At 39.6% G+C, this 27,271-nt stretch overlaps 1 protein-coding gene across 1 annotated transcript in view; it reads left to right on the forward strand.

Moving 5' to 3' along the window:
* The window catches only part of pknox2 (pbx/knotted 1 homeobox 2), a 176,174-nt gene that overhangs the window by 14,648 nt on the left and 134,255 nt on the right, over window positions 1–27,271 (forward strand). Inside the window, exon 2 of the mRNA XM_036143488.1 lies at window positions 23,096–23,138. The gene's annotated coding sequence lies outside the window, so the exon portion shown is untranslated. The remainder of the gene's footprint in view (window positions 1–23,095; window positions 23,139–27,271) is intronic.

Below are 27,271 nucleotides of genomic sequence, written 5' to 3' on the forward strand. Positions count from 1 at the left end.
GGCTTTGTGTAGCGGCGCAGGCTAACCACACGCATGCTGGGCTTTTTAGAAGTGGTAATATCAACAACTCGACTGAGAGCACCACTCCTTCCTCTCTGTGTCCTTTCTGATTTGCTGCTGCCGTGGAGATCCGAGGCTTTGAGTCATGTTGCCTTTCAAGCTGTAATGTAAACAAGTCAGATTTGTGGAGCGTGTGAAGAGACTCGGAGAGCGAGAACGCTTCAATTATCATAACAGACACAGGGCTGTAAATCAGCCTGCGCAGAAAGAGCTTGCTTACTGACTTCTCTTCTTTAAATGGTGAAAACAACATTGTGAGTGTGCTCAATCAAGAAAACGTTGCTGAAATACTATCAGGGAGTGCAGACGGCAGGCTTAACGCTAATTGCCGCACTGAACTGGAAGGAAAAGGAGAAAAACAGACTGAGCCTCCGTCTTTCTGAACGCCGACTTTACTGCGCTACAAAGAATAATTACTTTTCCCAACTCCCTCACCATAATTAGTTACCACTCTTTTATCTTATCTAAGTGTGCATAATTATCACAGTCATCATATTATATTATTTCATGCATAATAAATGAACTCAAACTGTGTGTGGGGTAATTAGCATGTTCAGATTTAAGCTGATAAGACGTTTCTTGTGCTGGAGACATTCCTTAAAAAAGCAGATAGCTCTAAGATATCAGAATGAGGGACAGAGGGGGTCGCTCATAAATGCGATGGAGGCATTGCATTTAGAGATCCTCCTGATATCACGTGTCTGCATGATGCTGCTGGAGTTGGATTCATGGCCACCAGGAGACAGCAGCTAACGTTAAAGTACAGCGATCGTACCTCGGCATGCATGTTTCAGCTCTTCTTCGTGGTACAGTTTCTATTTTTAAAGCTGATGCTTTGAAGTCTCCGTTTGTTCTAGCTGCTTGTTTCTCTTCCCACTTGTTCCACATTTTAAGCACAGTTGACTGGGACCACATTTTCCCACCTTTTTCTATTCACTTACTTTTTAAAAGGAATTTTATTGTCATTTTCATTGTTTCAACTGATGGCTCTCTTCTTGGGCTCATCAGTCTAATTGTTTTAGAGATTTAAATTATGGGCTGGTTGAATATCAGCACTATAAATCTTAACATTAGGAGATTTCACAAATGTTTTTCCTGCTTGATTCAGGCACAAAAATGTAAAGTAAATTACAGAAATGTCATCAGATTTCCTAGGTAATTTTATGAAGCCAATAAGTTCAGCTGTGAAATAAAAACGTTTGTGTCGTATCTTTTCTCCATGGAAGTGAAAGCATTGACTGAGGATCCTCAGAGTAATGACTCCATACTTGTTGTAGGGGTTGGCAGCTGAAACCAAGACATTTTTTTTATGCTTTGAATATTTTACAGGCAGTTAAAGTTTGTCCTTAATTTCACAAACGTAAACATCATATGAAAAGTTGTGTTTTGTAAAGAGCACTAGCTACAGATAATATTGTTTAAAGGCTTGTTTTAGGTACAGCTTGTACTAGTAGCAGCAGCTGTGATCCTTCTCCGGCTTCATGCTGCACCACTAGGGAGCTGTTTGCTGAGGGAGCCGATGAGGACTGTCTAAGTTGTGTTGCCTACAGACTGAACTGCCTAAAATAAGATTAAGGCAATATCTGCTAATTCTGTCAGGTAAAGGCAATTTTTAGTGCATTTGCTTTGAAGAGCATGTCGATAAATAAAAAAACGGTGCCGTGTTTTCAGCATGCTGAGTAAAGGCAGTGTTATTTCAACAAACTGGCTCTACTCTGTTAAACACTTTACACTTGAGAAGCACAAAAAGCAAAAGCCTGTTAAAAATACAGTTTCACTCATTTGCAAGGATTCTCTGCTAGATTTGGAGAGATAGAAGCAGCACCTTCTATACAACAAGAATGTCTTTCACACCAAATGTTTCACTTCTCTTCCTTTTTTTTTTTTTTTTTTTTTTTTTTTTTGGCTGTGCGGCAATTTTGGCAAGTCTCACCTTTCACTAACCTGTGCCAAAAGTCTGCAGAACGCAAACATAGTGAGCTGCTTCATTTCTGAACTATTTCTGGACATAGATAGCCATTATGAAATGAAACCACGCAACAAAAAGACAGAGAGGGGTGTAATAAAAGGTGATTCCTGCTATTATTGGGAGATCACATGCGTGATAGTGATCCTGAATAAGGAGACAAAACTTCTGCAGGGAAGCTTTGTTGTCTGTGTATCTGTGTGTATCTGTGTGTGTGTGTGTGTGTGTGTGTGTGTGTGTGTGTGTGTGTGTGTGTGTGTTCTACACAGTTGTTGAGTTGTAGAGAAAGTAAACCCAGCAGCCGGTCAGTGATAATACCCCCCCCCTTTAATTCCTGCAGTGAAGGTCCTAATAACCCTGCTGGTATATTTGTGCCGTCTCCCTGCTGGCACGGCCTCAGCATTGCTCTGGTGTCAGCGTGGTGTAAATGGGAGTTGGAAATGTGATAGTACTGATCAGGGATCAAATTTGTTTGTTTGACTTAAACGAAAAAACAGGTTTGTGTGTCTGTGGTGGTGGTGGGGGGGGGGGGGTTAGTTGGCCAGACTTTATGCAAAATCATCCGCTCACTATACGTGATTAGATCCCCAGATGTGACTTCTCAGCCTTTCTGCCCAGTGGTCAGTAACAGGAAGGCCGGGTGGTTTCCCAAACTTTACTGACTCAGACTGAGAGGTCAGCTTAGTAAGATCCATGATGCATTGCTCTGTTTCTCTTCTGTTGCATTTACTGATACTTGACATAAACCAGTTAAACACAGCCCCTGTTTCTTTGTCCTGCATTTTAATTAAACGACTGTTCTCTTGCTGTTATGTCATCTGTCCTCATCCCAGAAGTCTAGGCCTGCAAAAGTTCTATTAATAGTATTTTGTTTGTACCGCGGCGAAATTTCTCTTTGGCCACATCGGTTCACATTACACATAACGAAGGCAGAAACTGACAAACAAACAGGGTGACAGTGTTTTATTTATTTATTTTAGCATATGTCTTTATATTCTTTTACGGTTACATTTATAAACTATGCCTTTTTTAAACTATAACGTGACAGTAGAGAACCACTAAGCTAGGTCATGGCAGAAGAATGCCGAAGCTACAAGCAAATAAGTCAAAGTGGTGGGTTGTTCATTACACCGTCCCCTCAGCGTCTTACCAAACGGCCCAGAAGGGTGGAGTGGGGTGCTCCGTGACCTGGAGGGGGGTGGGGGGGGGGGGGGGGGTGTGAAGTGCCTCCTTTGCATTTAGAGAGAGGCTCTCTGACACACCTCAGAACGGGGCAACAACAATGAGGAATTCAGATCAAAGTGTTGCAGTTCCACTTTCTATAGACCACAACTGAAGGATTTCAATGTGAAAAGGCAGACATTAAAACGCCTAACACGTCTCCTTTAGCATTCCACATAAAATGCTTTTCTGTAATGAATTAAGCAAAATTCCTGGCTTAAAGTGTCAGCCCGGATCAGTACATTTAAAAATATAATTTGATCCAATTGTTCTGCTGTCCAGGGTTACAGTTGCATCACTAGATGTAACAGTTGTAGTGATCTGATGAGTACATTTTATTTTCCAAGCAGTGTTTGACTGTTCTTGCTAAATGCTGGGGTGGATATATGTCCCAAGACACCAGGGAACATTTGACACATTTTATTATAACTATTATTAGGATCACGAACAATAAAATTCTATGCAGTGTTGTTTTCGTCAACGATGACGATGACAAAATGATTTCGTTGACGCCCCAGCAGTCTTTTATTCAGAATGATGAGGAAAACATGACGAGTCGTGGGTGTGAGACTAGACGAAAACATTGGTGGATGGTTTGTCGGACGTTTAAAATGCATCACATACATTTCTGCCGATTGTGCCGTAATCTGTTCAATCGTTACAAGACAACGTCCTGGTTGGTCACGCCCACCACCTGCCGCGCAGCAGATAGATAAGATAAATGCCTTCGGTTTATCAGGAGGGAACAGGAGGAATGATGGATAACAGTCCCCACTGTTACAAGTTCCTTAAAATGACCCTTAAAAGTGCGCACCTAAATTACATGTAACGTCATTTTCCTGAATTCAAGCACCAGGCAGCATGCCCGTTTATAAGAACGAAACTTCTAAACAGAATAAGACTGGATCAGGTTAGCAGAACTGTTTTCTGATCCAGCTGCAGCCATGACTGGTTCTGAATAAAGGATTTATCCCGTCCTGTGCAGTGCCGGCCCGAGCCTTTTGGGGGCCCTGAGCAGAATTTGATTTGGGGGCCCCCTCCCACCACGCAGAGTAATCTATGCTAGAAGATTATTGACACAAATGTCGAGCTATCATGTTATAGCGAATATTATAAATGAATACAGTGAGGTTATGTATTAATACAAAATAAATAAAAAGACTTAAAATACTCCACTCTTTTATCAAAACTTCTGAATACAAACTGTCACTAAAAAAAACCTATTTCGTTTAGTTATGACTAAAATGTGACTAAACCTAACAATAATCTTCGTCCTGAAGACTAAAACTAAGATGGCTGCCAAAAACATCACTGACTCTATGCCATATTTCCCATCTCATATGATATAGGTCTGGGATCTCATATGATATAGGTCATCTCTCATATGATCAGATAATAACTAGGTAGGTGTCCAGGGTGTACCCACCTTTCACCTACAGGCTGTAATGCCATGTGGCGTTTTACAGGATAGGATTGTGTTGTCTTGTTTCTCTGCTTTGCTGTGGTTAAGATGAGGGGGGGGGGTGATGTGACTTGAAAGTTTGGCAGCTTTTAACTTCTTGTAGAGTTGTGAGTTTGAGTTCTAACAGTGGTGCTGTGAAGGAATAATGTAACATGCCATATGCCGTCTTTAAAGCTTCCCCATGTGTTCCTGAATGGTTGCAAGTATGAGTGAGCAGGGACAACTTAGGTGAGAAGGTACTTGCAATTTCTTTTTTTTTCCTTTTTGGAGTTTTGTTTCTGTAAAAAAAAACAAGAAACTTTGGATAAACTAGCAAAGCCCCTCCTTTAAACCCCCACAGTCAGTAGCATTTATTAGCTGCTAGACAAATGTGATGCAGATGGTAACGCAGGTTTAAGGAGACTATTCTCTGTCCTGAGAGATGGACAGAAGGTACTTTGCATTTAACTACCTGCATACTGAGCTGAGGGGACTGTGAAATAGGTGGAGCTTCTCTAATGTGAGGATAGGCATTAGAAACACCTCAAAGAACACCTGACTGCCAGAAAACTCTGCAGGCTCAGCTCAGTCCAGGTGGAGAGAGCTGTGTACCATGACAGAAATAGCATTTAGCACAAACATGAGGCTGCTGTCTTTTACCAGGAGGGAAGAGGCAGGGGGGGGGGGGGCAGGGTTAGTTTACTTGTGACGCTTCCAGGGAATTCCTTGCTGTCGTGTCTGCCAAGTCTATTGTGTTTCTGCTTTTCATCGCTACCCTGACTGTTTCATGCTCTGACCATAAAAAACGGTTTAAAACCAGAAAGCATTAACCTTTTAAAAGAATGGGGTCTGGTGGGAATGATGTGGAGACATGTGCTATTTCAAACACAATTAGATGAAGATTTCTTTATACTTCCAGAAAAGCCTGTTGTGGCTGAACTTTATTGGTGCTCTGTTACACCAGGAAACATTCTGATAGAATCACGTAACCATTATATGGAAAAAACAAGAAAACTAAATGCGTATTAGCTGTTACACTTTGTTATTCAGGTCTTTATAAAATCTAATGCAGTCTGGAACTCAAAGAATGGACATTTCTAACCACTAAAACTAAATATTATGCACATTTAGCAGAAAACAATATATTACTGTAGGAGCTTTGATCAGGGGTGTCAAACTCCAGGAAGACAACTTTTAGATGTCTTCCTGATCTAACACACCTGAATCAAATGGCTGAAATAGCCCCTCAGTATGCAGTCAAATCCTCTCTGCAGAGTCCTGCTGATGTCCTGAATATTTGACCCAGGACTGTTGGACCAGGGAATCAAACGTTGCAGGACACCAACCCTCAAGGACTGCAGTTTGACACCCCAAGCCTGGATGACGCTGTGTGCTTTCCTGCTGCTGTTCTTTAAATGGTTATAGTTAGATTGATGCAAAGCTAGTCTTTAAGTCTCTTACCCTAATCGATTTTTCCCAATAAATGCAAGAGCTACTTAATTTTACTCTAAGTTATATTCAGTCTAAATACAAGAATTTGTCATGAAAAGCAGAAAGGCACCAAGCGTTACTGTATTCATCCATCAGTCATGGTAAAGAACAAAGCTCAAAGACCTGATTAGTTTTTTCACATAAGATCAAAAAAGAAGTTTAGCAGAATTCAAGGTTCTTGCGCTTCCTTTTTTGGAAATCTTCTCATTGACAGGATAATTAATGCCCAGTGGACATTATATGTAAATAGCAGAGGCAAGAGGATAACACAAGCTTAGATATATTCTTTCAACAGGCCTCATTTAGACCCGCAATGTTTTGGAGAATCAGAACAAGTTGACTCTTGGGAATTTCTGACGGTTTCTTTAAAGTATTGAGCCGAGATTCTCGACATCTAATATTAGACTCCTATTTCTTTTTTACTCATGTCTCTTCATGCTCACATATTGCATAGTGTGTATTTGGTTTTATAGGCCCAGTCATATCTTTAAGGAGAAATCTTTAAAATGTTTGCGTTTATCTCCAAAGCAGGATGTTGTAAAGCATGGTGAGACATAAAGGTTTGGTAATATGATACAGGGGTGGCACCAGGGGGTGCTATAGCTTCCCCTGGAAAAGTCATAGCACCCCCTCAGTACCCCAAGAAAATATTAGATAATTATTTTCTTTTTCATCTAAGTTAATATCATTTTACATATGGTTATTAAATCTTCCCCACAAACACATCCGATTTCAATATACAATCAACTATTATATAATGAATAAAAAAAACATCATGCAACAGGAACTGAACTCTGCATGTGTTCATTAAACAAATTCCCTCAAAAGAAACCCGTCTGGCGCACAGCCCTCGCCATACATTCAAGAGAGAGGAAAAACGGAGGTATAATAATGTTCTCTGAGCCCAAAAGAGCTAAAAGAGGACATAAACTGGAATACAACGGTAGCCGTGAACAGTCCTTCACTGCACAGATAAACGGAGGTCAGACTCCACAAGCTAGCATTAGCACATGTAACAGGGATCCTGATGCTGATGATTTAGCTGCAGAAAGAGAAGTAAAAAATACGTCAGATAAGATGAGCAGAGGCCAGACTGTTGGTCAGATGATGCTTCTGAGGAAAGGAGAGGCTGGAAGCTCCGAACAAGTCCAGCAAAGATGAACCCAAGACCTGCTGGAGACTTTTTCAATTAAGCTGATCTCTTAATTCTAAAGTAGGTCATTGTCAGTGACAGTCATCACCATTATTTTTAGATCAAGACTACTGTTTTCTAAATAATTATTAGTATTTCACATTTTAACATTGTACTGTATGTAAAAAACCTGCTGTTATATTTCCATTATTCAAAGAACTAAAACTCTCATAAATTCCTGATGGAGTCAAACGTTCTCACTGTATGCCTCATGTTTTCTTTTTACTTTATCTTTCAGCCTCTACTATCTCCTATCCCTATCTATCCCTGTGTGTGGTGGAAGGAGACACAGCTTGTTTTGGTTCTCCTCCAGTCAAATACACACGTTCAGGGCAGATTACCTTTTAAATTTCATACTTTCTGTATACAGCTCCTTACCTGATGGACAATTAAATATGATTAGATCTTTAAATATGTATGCAGAGACCCTGTGTATGGCTGGTCAATGTATTGAGTTTTTAAATATACTAACATATTTTCAGATTAAAGGTACATTTATAAGGTGGCATGGGTTTGTTGAGGCCAGGCCTAATTCTATATATGTTACAGAAGGAAACTGTAACCTGTAAGCTTATTGAAATCTTAAGTCTAAAACATCACTTTTTTGTATTTTTAAGGATTATTGATTTTATATTTTTAGTTTTTTATGTTATTTTTCATGTCTATAATAACACAATGGGCCTTAAAGTTAATAGAAGTGGCTTCATGACACTTTGATCTTGGCTCATGTGGATTTGATTTAGGATTGACTTTATTCTTTGTCATTTCTGTACAATGAAACTGTTGATTTATAGATGTATTTATAGATCTATATAAAAAGTATTACCCATCATATTTGTATCACATTAAGGGGAGTACCGGAACTTATTTGTTTATTTAAGGCGCTAATTGAAAGGAACGTTTAATGCAAAAAAGTATCATTTTTTTTCTGCCTAAATGTCTATGGATGCGTCTGGGGAAACAGAATACAGTTAATTCATTGTTGCACTTCATGTTTGCTTTAATTGAGCAGCAGAATACCACAAATGAATATTTGGACTTTATTGGTGGCTGTTGCAGATATCAAAGTTCTGGGTGCACATTTGCTTGTAGTTCCGTCTGTGTGTGTTGAGAAATGTGAAAATGAGTTATCCTTCATAACACCTGAATTACAATACTTAGCCCCCCCCCCCCCCCCCCTCCCCCTTAGCACCTGCAGAAAAACATCTCTGGAGCTGCCACTGATGTCACAATATAAAACTGTTAAAATCCAAAGTACAGCTCCATTATTCTGCACTGGTGAAAACAGACGGTCACATCATTCAGCAAATTAAATAGAATCCAAGCAATTTGCAGACTTCTGTAAAATGTGTTAATTTGTGGGTGGGACGTATAGAATTAAGGTTGTGGATGTTTTAACATCTCTTCGTTAGAACACCAACACACAGGCTATGTTTGACACCAGATGCTTTGTTACAGTAATACAGTTTTTAGTCTCTCTTGTAAAAGCTGACTGGTTCACACTGTGGACCATGGTTGCTTCTGGAGCGCAGAGAGAAAGTGGAAGAACAGGCTTCAGGTTCCTGTTTTACAATGAGGCTGCTGGTAGAACTGTTAAGACTCATTCAAATTATTTTTAATTCTCTGAATTCTCTTCTGAATCCCTCTGAATCTTCTTGTTTGACTCCTGTTTTACTTTGTGCCGGCAGGTTTTTACCTTCGCATTGCACCTGTGACCGTGCTGTACCTCCTGTATCCTCAGCTATCTTAGATCATTTTCAACCCATGCTTATATCTCAGATTTCACAGATAGTCTTAAAGCTGAGGGCTTCACGTTGCCCTGCAGGCGACAGTGTCCCACCCACATTTTGGAAGGATGTTTTCAATGTTGTAGGTCCCTAGATTTGAAATCGTTTTAATACCTCTCTCTCCTCAAGTTGTGTTTCGGCTACATTTAAACATGCCATGGTCCAACTGCTTTTTATAAAGGGCAAACTTTTGGTTGATTTCTAAATTACCCTTTCTTTCTTAACTTTTAGAGAAGGTGGTTTTTATTCAGCTACAAGAGTACCTGCAGCTTCTATGAAAAGTTTCAGTCTGGTTTTAAGTCTTGTCACAGACCTGAAACTGTACTACTTTAGTGCCCGTATTCAAAAAATCCTAAAATAGCTCTGTGTTACGTCATTTTAAGAAAAATCGTATAATTCAAGGATTATTCACAAAGCATTTTAGGCCTTAAGAGAGCTCCTAAAGTGAAACATGTTAGAAGTAGACTTTTATTCAATAACCAGATCAGTGCAGTAGTCCATTCTAGTTTTTATCATCCGAGGTTTATGAGTAAAGCTGAAGATTATTTTCCTCATAATGTCCTAGAAAGTGTTATTCATATTTCTATTATTTCTAGACTGATATATTCCCTTTATAATGGAATTGATCAGTGTCTTCTTCACTGTCTACACCTGGTCCAGAATTCAGCTGCCTGTCTTCTAACGGGGACAAGACAGCATGGCACCGCTTGGATGTTGTATTCCCTCCACTTGCTGCCTGTTTAGAATTTATAATTGTTTTTGAGATTTAGTTTTTAAATGTCTTAATGGTCTGGCACTTCATTATCTTAAAGAACTTTAACACCCACACATTTCAAGTAGATTTCAAAGAGCTTTTAGTTTTCCAAGGACTTGGCTTGTGACCAGGAGAGACAGAACCTTTTCAGCCGCAGGTCCTAACCTCTAGAACAGTCCCTCTTTATCGTGAGGTCTGCTGGATCTAGATGATTCTAAGTCTCTTTTAAACACTCATCTTTTTCAGCGCGGTCCTAGAGCGTCCATACGTAGCTGTGTTCAGGTGTGCATAATTGTGGAGCAATGGCAGCCTTGGCTCTGCTGGAGGACATCGCCAATGGAAGAATGCCAAGGGAGGGTGTGTTCAGAGATCCTGATGACCTGCTGGTAAATAATGATGAGGGGCTTATAAGTCATTTCAGGATGCTAAGAGCATCATGGAGCACTGCATCTAACTGGTACCATCGTTATAGAGGTACACTAGGAGCCTTGTGTTGCTGGTCCAAGTGTATGAATCTAAAAAGTATTCACTAAGCTGGGTTTTCTTGCAGCTGGTGCATTTCAGAGAGAGCTGGCTAACATGTGTGGTGTGTCAGAATGAGCTCTCTGCCATGCCTACAGTGGCATCATCTGTATGCTGCCCAGCTAAGTTCACCAACATGGTGGCGCAAATGTGACCAACAAATGTTGTGACATGTGTGCCTGGTGCAACACGAGTCTTTCATACTGCGGAATGGTACTGTTGGAAAGCGACTTCAAGTAGGGGCTGTTGGCTATAACTGGCTTCTAGGTAAGTTTATTGTTTTATGTGATGTCCTGAATCTGCTTATAGGACTGCATTGATCCTGATATAGTGTCTATGGTAACGCGCTGCTTATAGAAATCTGGAAAATGCCAATGTCAGACCACTTTTTTCTTGTCGGCCACATGTCTGCCTTCTACTCATGCCGTATTTACAGTATTTGCCACCGTCTTCTACTCCATTTTGATTTTATTACTGATACCAGTGAAATTAATCCCAAATAAGGTTGTACTTCTTGCCTCCACCTCTGACGCTAACGCCTCTATTTCACATTCAGTGAATCTCCTCTTCCTTGCTTTACTGACCAGCGCCGTTGCCATGGTTATTTGGACGCAAATGGGTTTGAGCCCTCTGGGTATTTGTAGTGCTTTGCATATTCATTAGTAGGCGGGAAGGGGGCGGTTCAGGCAGCACATACAGGTGCTGTAAGAGTTCTGAAGGAAAAGTGTGCTGTAACATCTGTACACACAGTTTCATAGATCAGATTTTTTTTTAACATCTCTCCCTTCTGCTAACTTTCAGTATGAAATCTGTGCACCTTTGTGCTCATGGGGCCCGTAGTGGGATCATGTACCAAGACTACTGCCTAGCTCCTGAAACAGGGATTTATTGCTTGAACACTCCTACCTCTTGGATTGGGTTTGGGGTTAGTTGGTTGAAATATTGTAGAATTTATGAAATGAGATATAAATATAGGCTCAGGCCAAAAAGAGCATTTTCTGACTGGCTGGACTCCTACATGGTCTTTCTTATCTTGTATGTTTAGAGACAGACGTTGGTATTGATCTCAGCAATGGAGTTACTTCAAATAAAATACACAATTTTAAAGAGTTCTACCAATTTAAATCTAAAATGAAAGAGCTTAAGAATCCAGGTTAACAGGTACAAAACAACAATGACACACTGACTCAATATGTATGTAATAATGTCAGCATGCTGCTGGGCAACAAGCTTACATATTCATAAGCTTCCTGACCAACAGAGAGTTGAAAAGCACCTGAATGCACTCATTTTGAGATTGTTTTCATGTAAATATGGGATGAATAGGAAATATTTTAATGAGTCTTTTAGTATATCACACTTTAAGAACTCATAACCTTCCCTTTTTCTTTTTGCTGCATAGCAAAATCATGCTGTTTATATTTGTCCACCAAATGTCTGTGAATTGTTGATTCTGAAGTGGTCCTCACTAAAATTCAGCTAGATACCTCTTGCCTATTTTTTTCTGAGCCTTTTTGTAAGTGAGTAACCAAAAGGCTGAATTTTTGACAGAGCAATAGTATTGAAGTGTGTGTTCACATATTTCACCACATAAAATCTTATGACTTACATTTCTTTTATTACATTTGGGAAGTTGGGTTGAAATCCAATAACATAGGCAGACATTGATAAATGTGTAATTCAGAAAATCCCCGCTGAGGTTTTGCTCTGTTGAAAAGTAATAGATATTGGGATGAGCAAACAGGATTACACTGACCTTTATATCTGTCGTGTAAGGCAGCCTTAAACCTGTGTTCTTACACAAACCGAGTTCAAACTAAGTAAACTAAAATAAAACTTGGGGGCAGAATAAACAATATAGAACATATACAATAATGTTTTTTTACTGTTAACCTCTGTTTAAACTTAAAAGGTAACCTATATTTCTATAACATATCACGGTTGTTGTGAATTATATTTGTGACTTTCTGATCAGAATTCTTCCAAGTAGACAAACAACATAATGGATCAAAGTATCAGCTTCACTGGTTGATTGGGACGATAACATGAGAAAGAGTAGAGCAGCATGCTTAGCTGCTTCCTCAACTTTACTGTTGAGGATTGAGATACAAAATTTAATTTAGTTTGCCCTTAATCCGGCTTTATCTATAACATTATGTCTCTGAAAATTTTCTGTCGTAGAATGCTGTCATGGATGGAAATACAAGGATGCTATTTACACTAACGGATCATTACCAATCATAAAACATCAGTTCAGTTTAAGGTTTGTGAAATAGCCACTGTTTGGCTGATCTGTTTTTTAACTCAAGGACCAGATTAGCAGGGATAGGTTCTTAGGTGTCTGCTTATCGAAGCAGAAAAAAGTAAGAATGAATGTAATAGAACTACAGTTACTTGAAAAATACGGCCCCTTACATATGATTAGCTGTCAGTGTACACTGCTTTACTGCAACATGTATGATTTTAACAAAGCTTACAACCTCAGTAAGTTCTGCGGTAACACTGGTAGGAATAAGGCCAGACTGTAGCTTTTTAAAACCTGTGTACACATTGACACTGGTAAGCAGCTCACACTCTACAAATGATATCCAGCAAGTAGATCTTACTGACCACCACCTAACATGCCCTTACCAAACACCTTAAGTCTCATCTAAATGATCTTTTTTTTTTACATCATTAGCATCCGTTTGGGTGACCTAATCTGGAACCCTTTAAGTTGTTTTTTGTCCTCTTCCTAAATGCACTTGGGTTCATTAAAGAATCCATCTGTGCCAATGAGCACTGGAAGTTTCTTTCCGACACCTTCAGCCAAAGCCCAGACTGGAGGAAATTAACAGGACTTTTTGTCTTTGTTCAGTCTGAACTGAGTCATCATGGTGGAGGTATTTTTAGCTGTAGATTCCTGTCTGCCCCCCAGACAGCCCGCTTCATTGTTCATTAGAGAATATCATGTTCTGTGACAATAGGAGAAATAATCAATGTCAAGTATCAGACAAGTATCAGAGACACGAAGTTCGGGAAGCTCTTGTCCTGCTGAACCCTATGTGTGCCAGCGATGCTGGATGCTTCCTTTGATTTAGGATGTCTTCATGGTTTGTTGTCTACCACAGCTGCCTGGATCAACTGTGTGGTCATTAAATGCTGAACTTACACCCACTCTCATACTTTTGCAGCTCAGGTTACCCTTATGGGAGCGCCTGCATTCCCATCCTAAGTCCTAAATAATTCCCAAGAACAGTTAAAAAAGGCCTAAGAAATAAAAGCAGCGTCAACCTAAGGGTTTTGCACATGGCTCCTAATACGTAAATCTCAAGGAGAGCTCAGTTTGGTCCTTTGTTCCTCTTGCAAAGTGACTATAGAAGTGTTACAGTGGCCAAGTGACCCGATATCCTGTTTTTGAGGCGAACCAAAATATTTCTGATTGTTTTACATCCTGTCGACCAGTGATCTGTGGCACATACAGCTGCCAGGCATTAAGACGTATTAAGCTGTTTTCTTTTAACTTCACCACTTAGGTCATGTTAAATGTAAAATGAGTTGCTTGCAGGCACAAGTGATTGTCTAGTCTAGATTGTCTAGAGTGTAAAATTATTGCATGTTTTAAAACAGCCTGACATTTTCATACAAAAATTATTAACCTTTTCTTTGTGTCTCTTTAAATCTTAGTACCATTTCTAATTTCCATTATTTTACTGAAATGAAATTGTGGCATAATGTCACTTTTCCTATTAGCACAACGAGTCTGTGCATGCCAATTGATCCTGCAGTTGTCATGGCAACAGGAACCACTAAACCTGCGCAGCTGTTGTTATGGAAGCCCTTAAACAGCTGGGGGGCTATTGAAGCGCAGGAATTGTGGGAAACAGGTCTTTGGTTCTCCCTTTACACCTTGACCCCAAAACTCCTGACAAACTGAACCCAGACAAACCCAAGGTGTCCATCTGGAGGGAACTTTTTTCCTTATCAAATGTGCATTTATTCAGGAAGGTTTGGGCAGAAAGTTGAGAATATTCAGTCCTGTGGTTTTTAGGTGTGCAGTGAAACTGAACTAATCAAGGTTTCCTTATGGTTCTGAGCTTATGTCAGTGATCTGAGCAAACGTTTTACAAGCTGCAACAGTAAGATAATCATGTTGAGAAGATGCACATTTTACCAGAAAAGCAGTACCGTGCTTGGAGCTCATTTAGCCTTAACTTCACCTGAAGTTATGCAATTATACTTTCATTTTCATGTCTAACAATCTCCTTGTGAAGGTTTTCATTACTTGTGAACCTTTACATATTTTGTCTTATAAGCAAACTTCAATCTGTGTCATATGGAGTTTATGTGACAGACAAAGTAGAGCATAATTGTGCAAGGCTTTCTTAATCTTTTATCCATTAAATCTTGAAAAATGTTGCATGTATGTTTTCCCCATCTCTCTTAATCTGATACCCCTGAATGAGATGTAGTACAGTCAGCTGCCTTCATGAGGTACTTAAGTCATAAACAGCATATATTTAGTCTAACCATACATACAGCTGTTTTTAGAGAACATTACAGAACAAAGAGTTCTCCCTGTGCATGTGTGGGTTCTCTCTGGGTACTCTGGCTTCCTCCCACAGTCCAAAAACATGACTGTTAGGTTAATTGGCCTCTAAATTCTCCTTAGGTGTGAATGTGTGTGTGAATGGGTGAATGGCTGTCGGGTGTACCCCGCCTCTCACCCATTGACAGCTGGAGATAGACACCAGCATCCCTCATCACCCCAACAGGGATAAGCGTGTAAGAAAATGGATGGATGGAGTCTGTTAGACCCGCTACCACTAAGTTGGATTTGAAGAGCGAGATTAAGGAAGCCCTCCTGAACCATCTTTAGATCTTTCTTCTGTCCTAGGAGTCATCTGTTCTTTCCTGACTAACTGGTTCATTAGGTTGCTTACATTAATATCATCTGCTTTGTCACCAAGGACTTAAGAAGGCATTTGAGATTGTCGGATCACAGTTCTGGTGGTGCCCCCCCCCCCCCCCCCCATCTAAAAAGTCTGTATCACACACACACATTGTGTATTTGTGTGTGTGTGTGTGTGTGTGTGTGTGTGTGTGATCCATTTTCAAATGTTACCTCAGATTCTCTGTTGACTTGGATTTAGTTCTGGACTATTTAGAAGATATATTCTACTAGCTTTGACCTAAAATGTTCACTGTAACTGTGGCTCCATTTTTAGGGTTGATGTCCTGCTGAAAAAAGGCACAGGAGGTGAATCTTATTGTCAAAAGCTGGCTGTCCAATATCTGCACCTGAGTTTGAGGCATCAACCTCTAGAAAGAACTATTTTTTCAGGATTTGGGGTTTAAAGAACAGTCACAGTGGTAAAGAGCGGTTTAGCCTGATTTGTCCATGCAAACTTGATCTTGGTGGACAGAGAGTAGCAGAGATGGACCTGACTATTGTTTTTTATGAACAACAATAAAAGTTAGCACAGCTCAAGGGCCTCTAGAGCTTCCTGTGATCAGATGGAGTAGGCCAATCCTGAACAGCAGAAATCCTGGCAGGATCCATGGTGATTTGGTTGGGTGTATTGCTGAATCCTAAAAAGAAGTTTTGGTCTGGTGAAAATCACATTTCCATGAGTGCCTACTGATTCCAACGACTATCTGGGGCGATTGTGTGGTAATTAGTAATTTGTGACAGATCTTCCACCCTGGTTTAAGGACAATCCTCTGACCGCCTCTATGTCAGGAAGAACTGGATCAAATGTTTGAATCAGTTCTTTCGAGAATTCTCAGTACGAGTCACAAAGAGGAGAACGATGATGCCGTGGGAAAAGAAGAGGGTTGTAGCTCACAATTGATTTCACATTGGATGAGAAATGAATGGCATTGATCTATATTACCTTTAAATACCTAAGGAGGAATAAGCAGAGGTTTATGAAAAGCAAAACCTGGGGCTGAAAAGGAGGCACAACTCATCATCCTGATTGGCCTGATAAGTCAAACTAACAGCTTGGGTGCCAGTGGATGCATTGAAACCTCAAGGAGCAATAAGCAAAATTTCTAAAATTATTTTAGATTAAAAAAGAAAAAAAAAAAAGGCGAAGAATTAAAAAGGTAATATTTCAAATGGAATATGGTCTGACGTTACACCACATCGCTCTGTGTTGTTCTCCAGTCTCTTGTTTACATAGCTGGGCCGACCACGTGTGCATGTACATGCATGTGAACAGCTGCCACTCAGGGCTTAGCTCCTCCTTGCTCTAAAATACCATTGGCATAGCAGCGGAGCGTTGGAGCAACATGGAGGAGAGCACCCCCAGCAGATGAAAATGTTCTCTTGCTAACAGCATTTTAAAGTTATGAGTTACATACTTCTTCACTAGAAATGTTCCTCCGAAACGTGACGCTGTTTAACTGTATTTTTATCCTTTGCAAATATGTGGATAGGAGGAAAGGGTGAGAAGGAAAAGGAGGGGCCGGGTGGCAGCTTGTTTTGGTCTACAGACAGTGCTCAAGCACCACCTAGTGGTGAAATATTGCTTATTGCTCCTTTAAAGCAAATTAATGATCTACATGATTAAAGAATTTCAACCAGCAATAGACTTTTCCACACCAGATCGCCACTGCTGCGATAACGATGGGTCCATTTTGGCCAGATTATTCTGTAATGCAACTGACAGAGGATCTAGTAATTTAGCCTTATGGGGTAAGTGATTTAAACAATTTACTAAAACAATTCACTGGTGGTGAACAAGAAATCTACTGTAAGCTCTGACAGGAAACAACTGCAAGAAGAGGACAAATGTTAACGACTGTGAAGGAATCAACAAGCAATGTAAGATTCAGGAGAAAAGCCACTAACTTTCCCAGAGTCTGGGAGGGGGCATTGGCCCTGATGAGCTGTTTCTACAGCCAAGTAACAGAAGCTGATCAGGAGTCTGACAGGGACAAGACGAGACAGGGAAATCCAAGGATGAGAACAAAGTCCAGATCTTCATTTCATCTGACAATAATAGTTTTTTTTTTTTTGCCAGGGCATTTGACCCGTCCATGTGGGTGGTCCAACGGGAGAATAATCCCAAACAAATATCTTACTGGTTTTGGAGTGGCACCTGTGTGTGAGTAAACTAGAGTATTTAAATGAAGCGTTTATGTTAAGAAAGCATGAAATATCTAGACTCAGTCAGTGTCACCCTAGGGTCTTGGTCATGGTTTCAAAAGTGTTTGCTTTTGCTGGAATGTAGCAACCTTTAACCTAATATTTGTTGGGGTTTATTTTTAGGCTCGTATGTTATAATTTTGTAACGTGTGGATTATAGGAAATCCATCATGAAGTTAAATTTGTGCTCCCAATTATTGTGCTTAAAATTCCTTAAAATTATTTATGGTACACTACCAAAAAAGAATGGTTGAAATGAATCATTAAAAGCCCTGAATTAGTATGACATTCATGCCCATAATGAGTGGATATAAACATCTGACCAGCACTGTACGAACCAATGTCCACGTTTGTGGAGGCAGTGTGAGCCATGAGGGGCTGATTCAGGAATGCTAATGTTTCCTCTGTGTCATTTATAAGGAAGGCAGTGATTAAACCTCCAGCCCCCTGGGTGGAGCCCCTCACTGCTCTGGCTCCTGCTCTGATTTACTTTGACATGACATGGGCAGGAAGGTCAACTGTGTCCCTAAAGGGTCATATGTGTGTGTGTGTGTGTGTGTGTGTGTGTGTGTGTGTGTGTGTGTGTGTGTGTGTGTGTGTGTGTGTGTGTGTGTGTGTGTGTGTGTGTGTGTCAGGTTTCAGTAGACAGAGACGCTTCAGTAGGATCTCAGACAGCGGTTGGAGGGACGGCAGAGGGAGTGAGGGTCTTTGGAGCTTAGGGAGGACTATGGAAAGGATTTCCGCAGAGAGTAAAATGTTTTCTTTGTGGTTGAAAGAAACCTTAGAAATTCTTTTGCACAGCTCTGCTCTGGTTTGATTGGACAGGTTTCCAAAGACAGCATATTAGGGACTTCTTTATGGCAGCAACACTTTGAATATGCGCTACAGTCACTGTCATGAACTATTATCTTTAACTATTAACTTTAGCTATTTTGAATCTTAAATCCTGAACAATTCAGAATAAGGCAAGTGGAAATCAAGTTCCCAGTTCTACAGTTGGGTGTTTCCTCTTGCTATCTCTATATTGATTGCTTCCATTAATTCATTGTTAAACACAATTCTACTTGATTATTTTTTAACTTAATGAGGTATATATTGCATCAATAAATAAAAGCACTTCCAGTTTCAAACAGATTTTATTGATATTGTGAGCCGTTCCATGGACTTTCTTAGACATTTTACTTAGAATTAAAAAATAATAATCTAATATAATAAAACATATTTACTCTTGCTCCCACCTTGAGATAGATTAATAACCCTAACTCAAAAATGTCTATTTTTGTGCCTTCTTCTGGTCACATCTAGCTACCACACACACAGTGGTCCCTGCTGAGATGTGCAGGAATTGCTTAAATACCATCCCTTCAGAGGCTCCTTCCTAGCAGATTGTAGGAGGTGGCAGCCTGCTGTGAGGCCACACTCCCACTGTTCAAGTGGAGCTTTAAGCGAAAGATCAGGTGTCTGACCTTGAATGCTTGATTGAACTTAAATCTTTTACATGTGCGCCGTGTGGCTCAAATGTGGCCAGTCAGTCAGCTGCTCAGTGGAATTATGTCCCACTGACAAATTTCATTTGACCAGTTATTAAAAAAGGTTTTGGATTAAATGAATTTGATTTACTCTGTTTAAATAAAAAGAACCTAAACATTTTCAGAGCTATGTCACGTAACATCATTTTCTTCATAGGTAGAAAGTTTTACTGCCCAGAGAAGATTTTAGTGTGCTTTGCTTTGATTTAAAAAAGGTGGCCAGATGTAGACCAATTAGAGTTTCTGATTAATGTAAAGCTTTAACCTAGCGCTGGACAATATAGAAAAAAAGAATATCAGTAAAATAAAAATAATATTGATCGATTTCGATAATTATCAACAAATTCAAAACACATTTTAAGTGCAGCCCTGGCCATTTAATACTGTTGCTTAGCAACCTGTTTTTACATACAGAACACACAAACGCTTAATTCAAACTCAACCTTTTATTCAATAACTTTTTTACCAAAACTGTTTTTAAACTAAGCTCTCTGAACTCTTTAAAGGGGGCGGAGCTTGGTTCCTGGGTCTGCGTTTGTGATTGGTTGGGAGGATTTAATGACTGTAATATTAATCTACATGGCTAGAATGCAAAAGGAAGGAAAATTGTTATTCTATTAAACTTTTTATTGACCCTTTTTTCCCCATCATCGATATACATCTACCAAACTATATATTGTTATTGAGTTATTGTCCAGCCCTACTTTGACCTGCTGGTTAGGATCTTAGCTGTTTTGGATGTCTATATAAGATATACACTAAGATAAAATATAGGCAGAGTATGGAACATATTTCTGTCTTTTTGCCATAAATGGTCAATTATTTAACTTAGGAGCAGAAGTAATGGAGCATGACATGTATTTGTGTGTGTGTGTGTGTGTTCTTGTACTTGCAGTTGAGCGAGAACATGTATTGCTGATTTTACTAGTAAAGTGGGGAATTTGATGTAAAGTCAGGGCCTTTTGTTGGTGCTCACTTTATTCTGGGCTACAGGTTAGGTTTAGGTATCAGTTAGGTTTGGGTTAAAGTTAGGTATAAACCTGTAAACGTTAGGTTAGGGCTAGAGTCAGCGTTAGGCCATAGAAAGGCTTGAAGATGAATGGAAGTCTATGGAAGACAAGGCACGGTCCTCAGCATGTACATTAAAGAAGGATGTGTGTGTGTGTGTGTGTGTGTGTGTGTGTGTGTGTGTGTGATTGTATGTATAAGGGAGAAGTTGCTGTAAAACAGGCTGTGCTGTTACTTTAGCACAAAGACAAAATTATTATTGAGTTGACATCGTTAACTGTCCAAAGTATCTTATTTTAGCCAACATTCCACTCACCATTTTTAATGACAGAGGTTGAAACCTCAGAAAGATAAACTATGTTTGCAATGGTCCTTTCAGCCTTCCTGTTATCTGCTGATCTAAAAAATTGTTACATCAACTGTTCCAGCTGAACGGAAAACAGAAAGTGCATGACATTCAGTACAGCAAGCAACATGCTCAGGCCTGGACATTCAAGCAGGTTCTGGAGGAAACCTTTATCTCCTACAATCTGCCAGAACCAGAACCAGAACCAGAACCAGACATGGAGAAGCAGCATTTAGTTCCTATGCTCCACTGATCTGGAACAAACTTCCAGAAAACTGTAAAAGTGCTGAAAGCCTGAGTTCCTTTAAATCCAGATTAAAACACATTAGTTTATTATAGTTAAACTGTTTTACTGAAACATCACTAGTTTAACTTTTAGTCCTACTGTTTTTAATGTTCTATTTGTTTCCACGTTTTATTCCTACTTGCTTTTATTCTGTTTTATTTTGCTATATTTTAATCATGAAAGCACTTTGCATTGTCTCTGTACTAAATTGTGCTATATAAATAAATTTGCCTTGTTTTGCCTTATCTTGTAAGAAACATGAAAGACCAACATTTCCAGATAATTTAGGTGAAGGAGAGGACTTCCGGAATAATGTCCTTTCGACAGATGATAGTAAATTGAATTATTTGGACAGCCAGACAGAGGAAATTGGGGAATACCTTTGTGTAACAGGAACTACCTCAGCATCATACAATAAATTATTTCTATGTGAACACTTCTGAATAAGGAACTGAATATTTCATGCAGTGTCCTACTTTTTACACAGGACTGTACAGGTGGAAGACTAACACATTTTAACGTTTTTTTTTCTGTTAGTGAAATGAATGATTGATTCAGTAATTTATTAGTCTTATTCATGATTGGTTTCGCTGCTTTCTGTGAACACACGTTTGCTTACAGTTGGATCACATGTTTAGTTGTGTTGTCTAAGGCTCACACAGATCTGCAGGCCTCAGCATTAACATATTCATTCTCATAGTAAATTACAATAATCATTTAAGGAGCAACAATATGAAAATGAATGTATTTATTCCCTTGTTTGGGTCTAAATTAAAATCTAAAATACAAAAAAACAAAACAAAAATAAAACACTCAAACCTAAACAGAATTAATCACCCTGGATTACAGATTCATTAACTCATCGTTTGTTAATTGTGGAGCCTTTCTTCAACTTGTGAAAACAGGGATTTTGGTGCATTGTGTTGTATGTAGACTACGTTCATAATATTGCATGAAAGCTTCAAAGCAGCAAATAGTATAATTTACTGAACTCATATTTCGATAAAAATATTTTTTTTGGCAAATTATAACAGCAACATGACAACCTAATTTAACTTGTTAATTTAACTTCTTCTTAACTTTATTGGAAACGTGGTCAGGGTGTGGTGTGGGTTAGAAAATACAGATTATAACAGCCTATAATGGAGGTCTCTGGGTGCATGTAAAATTCCACAACACACGACAAACATCCATTCTTCATGTGTTTTAGCGAATGAAACACACCTTCAGCTGAAAACATCGATGCTCATGCATAGCAGTCATGCTGTGCTGCCTGCATAAAGCTTGCTACCAGATAATATAAATATATTGTTGCCACAATGTGTACACTGCACCTCAACATGGTTCTATACGACACATCAACACTAAACTGCACAGTGCTAGTTAGATTTCACTGGCATTTAATGGCAAAATGACTTTATGATAAAACTGTAACTACAGCAATGAGAACTAAGAAACAGATTGTGTCCTTCGCTGAAATTAGATATTTGTCTAAGCTTTACTAAGCAACTTTACAATAATAGCACAGGTAAATCATCAGTATAAGATTCTTATTGCCTTAGCAACTTCTATTAATTACTATTTTTGTAAAAAAAAATTAAAGAAAGTTTCTGCATTGAATAAGGTGTGAGAAACATTTTCAGATAGCCAGCCCTCGTCTTCATGTCTAAATTATGTCACTTTAAAAGATTAAATAATGTTGGTGAAAGGGCTTAAGAGAAATTGACGACATACATGCATAGCAGGTCAAGAATGTGGAAGGAAGGCCTCTACAGACCAAACATCTGAAATCCCCTTCAGGTTTCTGTTCACGATGCCTTTCTTAGAAAGGCAGTGTGAGTTATATGGGTCTTAGTCTAATAATACAGTAAATACATAACGCCTTTTCACTGGTTTCCTCATTTTATCCTTGGGTCTTGTTGAATTTACCAGATTATTGCTGAAAAGCTGCTACTAAAAGAAAAGAATGACATTGGGGTCACTAAAAGACTGCATATGAAGTATTGAACTGTCATGTCATGAGTATTGAATTTTTAATCCTTGATGGCCTGAAAATCATGAAGGATGGAAAAAAAGAAAAACAAGACAGCAATAGTTACTTGGTATGTCCTGATGCCGAAGCTGATACAGAAGCTGATTGGACATTTTCCACCTTTCATCCTCAAACACATGCACAGGATTGCCCCATAAACAGCATTGATCATGAATGTGAGAGGACACAACGTTTTACAAAGTCAATACTAATTATTTCCTCAGGTTCACATGGAACATGTCTTTCAACTGATCAGCTCGATTCACAGTTTCCTTGGATGTAGTTACCGCTTCATAAACAGAGGAACCCTTTTGTGTTTTCACAGACTCTGACTGGAGATTTGGATGCTTGGAGTGGGCCAGCTAAATGTAAGTTATCTCTTGCTTTTTCTCATGCAATCTTTACTTGTACACTTTACTGACAAAGCTGTGGGAAAGTACGTTCAGGTAGCTGGTACAAGAACACAGCTAGTTATTATGCTGCTAGAGTCCATTAAACAACAAAAATCTCCATCAATGAAGCTGATTTGTTGAAGTTGCGATCAAAGTGCTGTCAGTATGTCGCCGTTTTCTGTTGATATTGATGCAAACAGCACAGTATCAGCATCTTTGAATCAAGTTGGAGGGTGAGGGTGACGTCTTTCTACTGTTCTGCTTTTTCCTATCTTACCATGTATGTTGGTGTATTGGAAAAGGTGTTAGTCCTCTAAGTGACTATGTCAACTTTGATGGGCTTGATAGTCTGTGCGTATTGGGATCCAGGGTTTGGGACTCTGCTGTGTCCAGACTTTGTGTATTACATCTGCGGTGACATCATTCTCTCGTTTTACTTTTTCTTCCTTGTATTTATGGACCAACTGACCATCCGGGCACCACGTTTTCCCCAAGTGGTCAAATAATTATGATATAAGATTAGCCAAACGAATCAGAAAGTAAGTTTGACTTTTATTTTCAGGTATCTGGCATGCTGAGGTGAGTAAAAGGTTTCCATAGAGTATGTAGCATAAGATTAACCAATGTTATTCTGTTGATAGGCCAGTGGTATGTATGACCGTGACAGCTGCCAAAAACATCCATGCCAGCCAGGCTTATCTGGTCAACTACTGCGTGTCAAATGCTGGAGAATTATTTTTGCCATGAATAATATCTTCCTACTGTTTTGTGTTGGCTATTATAAATAAGCTGTTCCTCTTTTAGTCGACAGTGATTGTTGTCATAAACATTATAAGAACATAGATGAAGAACAGGTCCTGTTGCATAATATGATATGACCCTCTGTCTGCATGCTTAAGTAAAAATGATGAGTTACTAGCAGCCAGTAAATCAAACTTTGCAATAGATCAGAACTGGTGCTGCAGAATCCATCCAAAGCAAATGAAAACTATTTTTATAATTTTCCTATGCCATGGTTAAAATAGCTGCATAATAATGTTTCTTGGATTTAGAAAGAACTCAGACCTTCATGAATATGAACTGAATTCGTATTCATTCACTTGCAGAGAATTCATTTGCCAACCCCTTAAAGATTTTATCTGCTTTCAGCCAGCAAACAGCTGCTGTACAAACACAGCTTTCTTTTATTTCTCAGACTGGTATTGACTGAGTTCTAGTTCAAGGCTTTACTGTTGTGTACTTTCCTAAAATATTTGTACATGATACAGTTGCTTTTAATCAGAACACAAAATCTTGCCTCCTTTAAGAGCGTTTATTTTGTTGTTAGCGGTTTTTCCAGCTCTGCTCTGTTTGGCCAGTAGGCAGCCAGTTGAAAAAGTGCTAAATTATTGTCTTGGAGGATTTGAATTTTAATGTCTGTCCCTGTGGTTCAGACTGTATTAAGCCTTCAAATTTAAATGTCTTCTGGTCCCTCATGTTAGCAACTAATTGCAAATTGAAGGACTGGAAGCACACAATTTAAGCTCTGGCTAAATGATAAATAACCACTAAAGAAAATCAGGGATGGGCTGGTTCAGATTCTACAACCATGTTAGCAAAAAAGGAAATAAGAATTCAATGATTTTTTTAATTGTGTACCCCATGAATTAAATTAGAGAATAAAAAAGCAACAGCAATTGTTTTACAATGGGATAGCACTTTATCTGGAGACTCAGTGTCATTCTCAACATATAACTTGTGAGTTTTCAAGGTCTCCAACTCTACATAATACAAGTAAACCAACACCTATTAGGAGTCATGTGCTCAGAATGCAGAAGTTAGTTTGCTAATGTGTAAAGTTTATCCATTTAAATCACATTCACAACAAAAGAGCAAAACTAATTAAGAACCAGACTTGGACATTTAGTTTTATAGAGCATGAGCTCTGTGTTATGTGAGCTTGATTAATTTGACTTTGTCTCAGCAAGTTGTTTTAAGCGCAGAGTGTTAGAGAAGTATTGGTAGAATCACTTCTTTTGACTCTTTACCTACTTTGTACCTCATGGTCTCATAAAACTGCCTCCATCATTCTTCTGAACTCGTTCCATCTACTCTACCCAGATAATCACAGCTTGTCTCCTGTGCTATCAGCCCCTGAGTGTTCCCCGCTCTTCCTCTGCTTCTCCTCTCTCAGAATCTCCTTCATGATTCCCCGCCAAGGATTGTTTTACGCTTAATTTTGTTAGACTTAATGAGATTTTACTAATTAAATCTCCTCCTGGGTTGGAGACCCCCCCACTTCCTCATTTCCCTAACATAGCCCCCACCCAACCCCACTTAAATCACTCCAACCCTGGAGAGATTGCTTCAGAAAGCTATTTTGCCACCAACTACCCCTTCCTATTTTCCTTTAATGGATAACAGCAACAGGAGTGGTAAAATCGAAAGGCCAGCGTGGCAGTGGGATTCCCAGGTTAGTGCCAAGATGCTCTGGTGCTCTTCTGATTGTTTGCTGCTTTTCAGTTCTGATTCAGTTTGTAGAGAAATAAACACAGAGAACATTATGACCACTGTATGTTTTACAAAACGTCCTGGGAATACAATAGAGCTCTGGTCCCGCCGCTGCACTCTGTGTTTGTTGTAATGTTGTTCAGTGTGAGTGATAAATGTGCTGTACTTCAGTCAGCCGATGTGTAACACAGGTCGATGTTTTTAAAGCTAAATGTTCTATAGAATAAGTCCAGCATTAGCTGAAGGGGCAGTGCTGAAAGACGAAGTGCTGAAGGGTGGGAATCAAATCAGTTCCAGCGTCAGGTCGTGGAGGCCTCTGCTTTCCAGCAAGCCGTTTGCTGGGCTATTGAGGACACGCCTGTGGGACTATATGTGGGAACTAGCCTCCTGTCTTCCCCCTTTCAAACCTGGAGATCCAGTGCCAGAGCTCAGCACCTCAGCCAAAATGTCTATTATACACCTCCTCACATACCCCTCCTCTGCTTTTATGTATGCACACACTCATACACAATGTTTAGACGCGTCTATGTGGTGGCCCTCTGGTCTGGGTGAGCAGGCAGCATGCCCATTTCAGACGGGACTCCTTCTTCCTGAAGACTCATGCTGATCAGGTTTTCTGCCACCTGTCATTCAGCTTAGCAGGCAGGGAAGGGGGGGGGGGGGGGGTGGGCGGTGGCAGCAGAGGAGGAAAGGGGGGGGGGGTGCCATGGCAATATGGCATTGTGCCCAGCACCCTGCCTGTGTTGCAGCATACTCAGAGCTTCTAAGCAACGTGTTTAAGAGGTTCCCCATCCTTTCTCTTAAAGTCTCTACTCAGCAACTGGAGCTCGACTTCTAGTTTCTTAGTTTTATGTAGCAGGAATAGTGCAGTTAAAAAATGCATTTGCCTCTTAAGGTTCCTTCCCCTTGTTTTTTAGAATAATAAGATCACCGACCTTGAATTAAATAAAGGGATTTTCTAAAAGTGTTTGCCATAACTTACATTCTTCTTTGCAGAATGGTTTTATTTTATTATGCATCTGAATCAGATTTGAGTCTGGACTGTAGCTAGGCCAATATAAAACTGGTTTTTACTGTATGTCTCTCATTAGAAGGGTGGTACTTACTGGTTACATTTCCTAACCTTTTTGAAAATAGGGTTAGCAAACCTTAAGGGTTTTATAGCACTTTGAATTGTTTGTTACTAAAATTTTACAAAATCGACCTTGCCTTGCCTCTGAAAGTTGCTTGTGTTTTGAGCCAATGAAATGATTCCTGCTCTTTTTCTGCTACAGTCATGTAGTTTACTTTCTAGGGACGCCTCCTCACAAACACTTGCTGACCTTCTGTGAGTTGGCCTTCCCTTGAACACTTGATGTTGTTCATTATCAGCGCCGATGTGTGATCTCTCCATCATCCTCACTACCTCTGTGCTTAACTGTTGTCTTCCGTCCACTCATATCAATTTCTGCCCTCAGTCGGTGTCCGTCTACCTCACCAACCCTAATGTAATTATGTTGATTTAACTTAAACAAGTGCACGCTCCCTCCAGCTATCTGAATGGGAGCTTATTAGTTGGAATATATTAGTATTTATTTATTCCCCCTTCTCAGGGTCCCTGTCGGCATTTCCAATTACTC

The sequence above is a fragment of the Fundulus heteroclitus genome, chromosome 11 (assembly GCF_011125445.2).
Source record: "Fundulus heteroclitus isolate FHET01 chromosome 11, MU-UCD_Fhet_4.1, whole genome shotgun sequence".
Classification (NCBI taxonomy): domain Eukaryota; kingdom Metazoa; phylum Chordata; class Actinopteri; order Cyprinodontiformes; family Fundulidae; genus Fundulus; species Fundulus heteroclitus.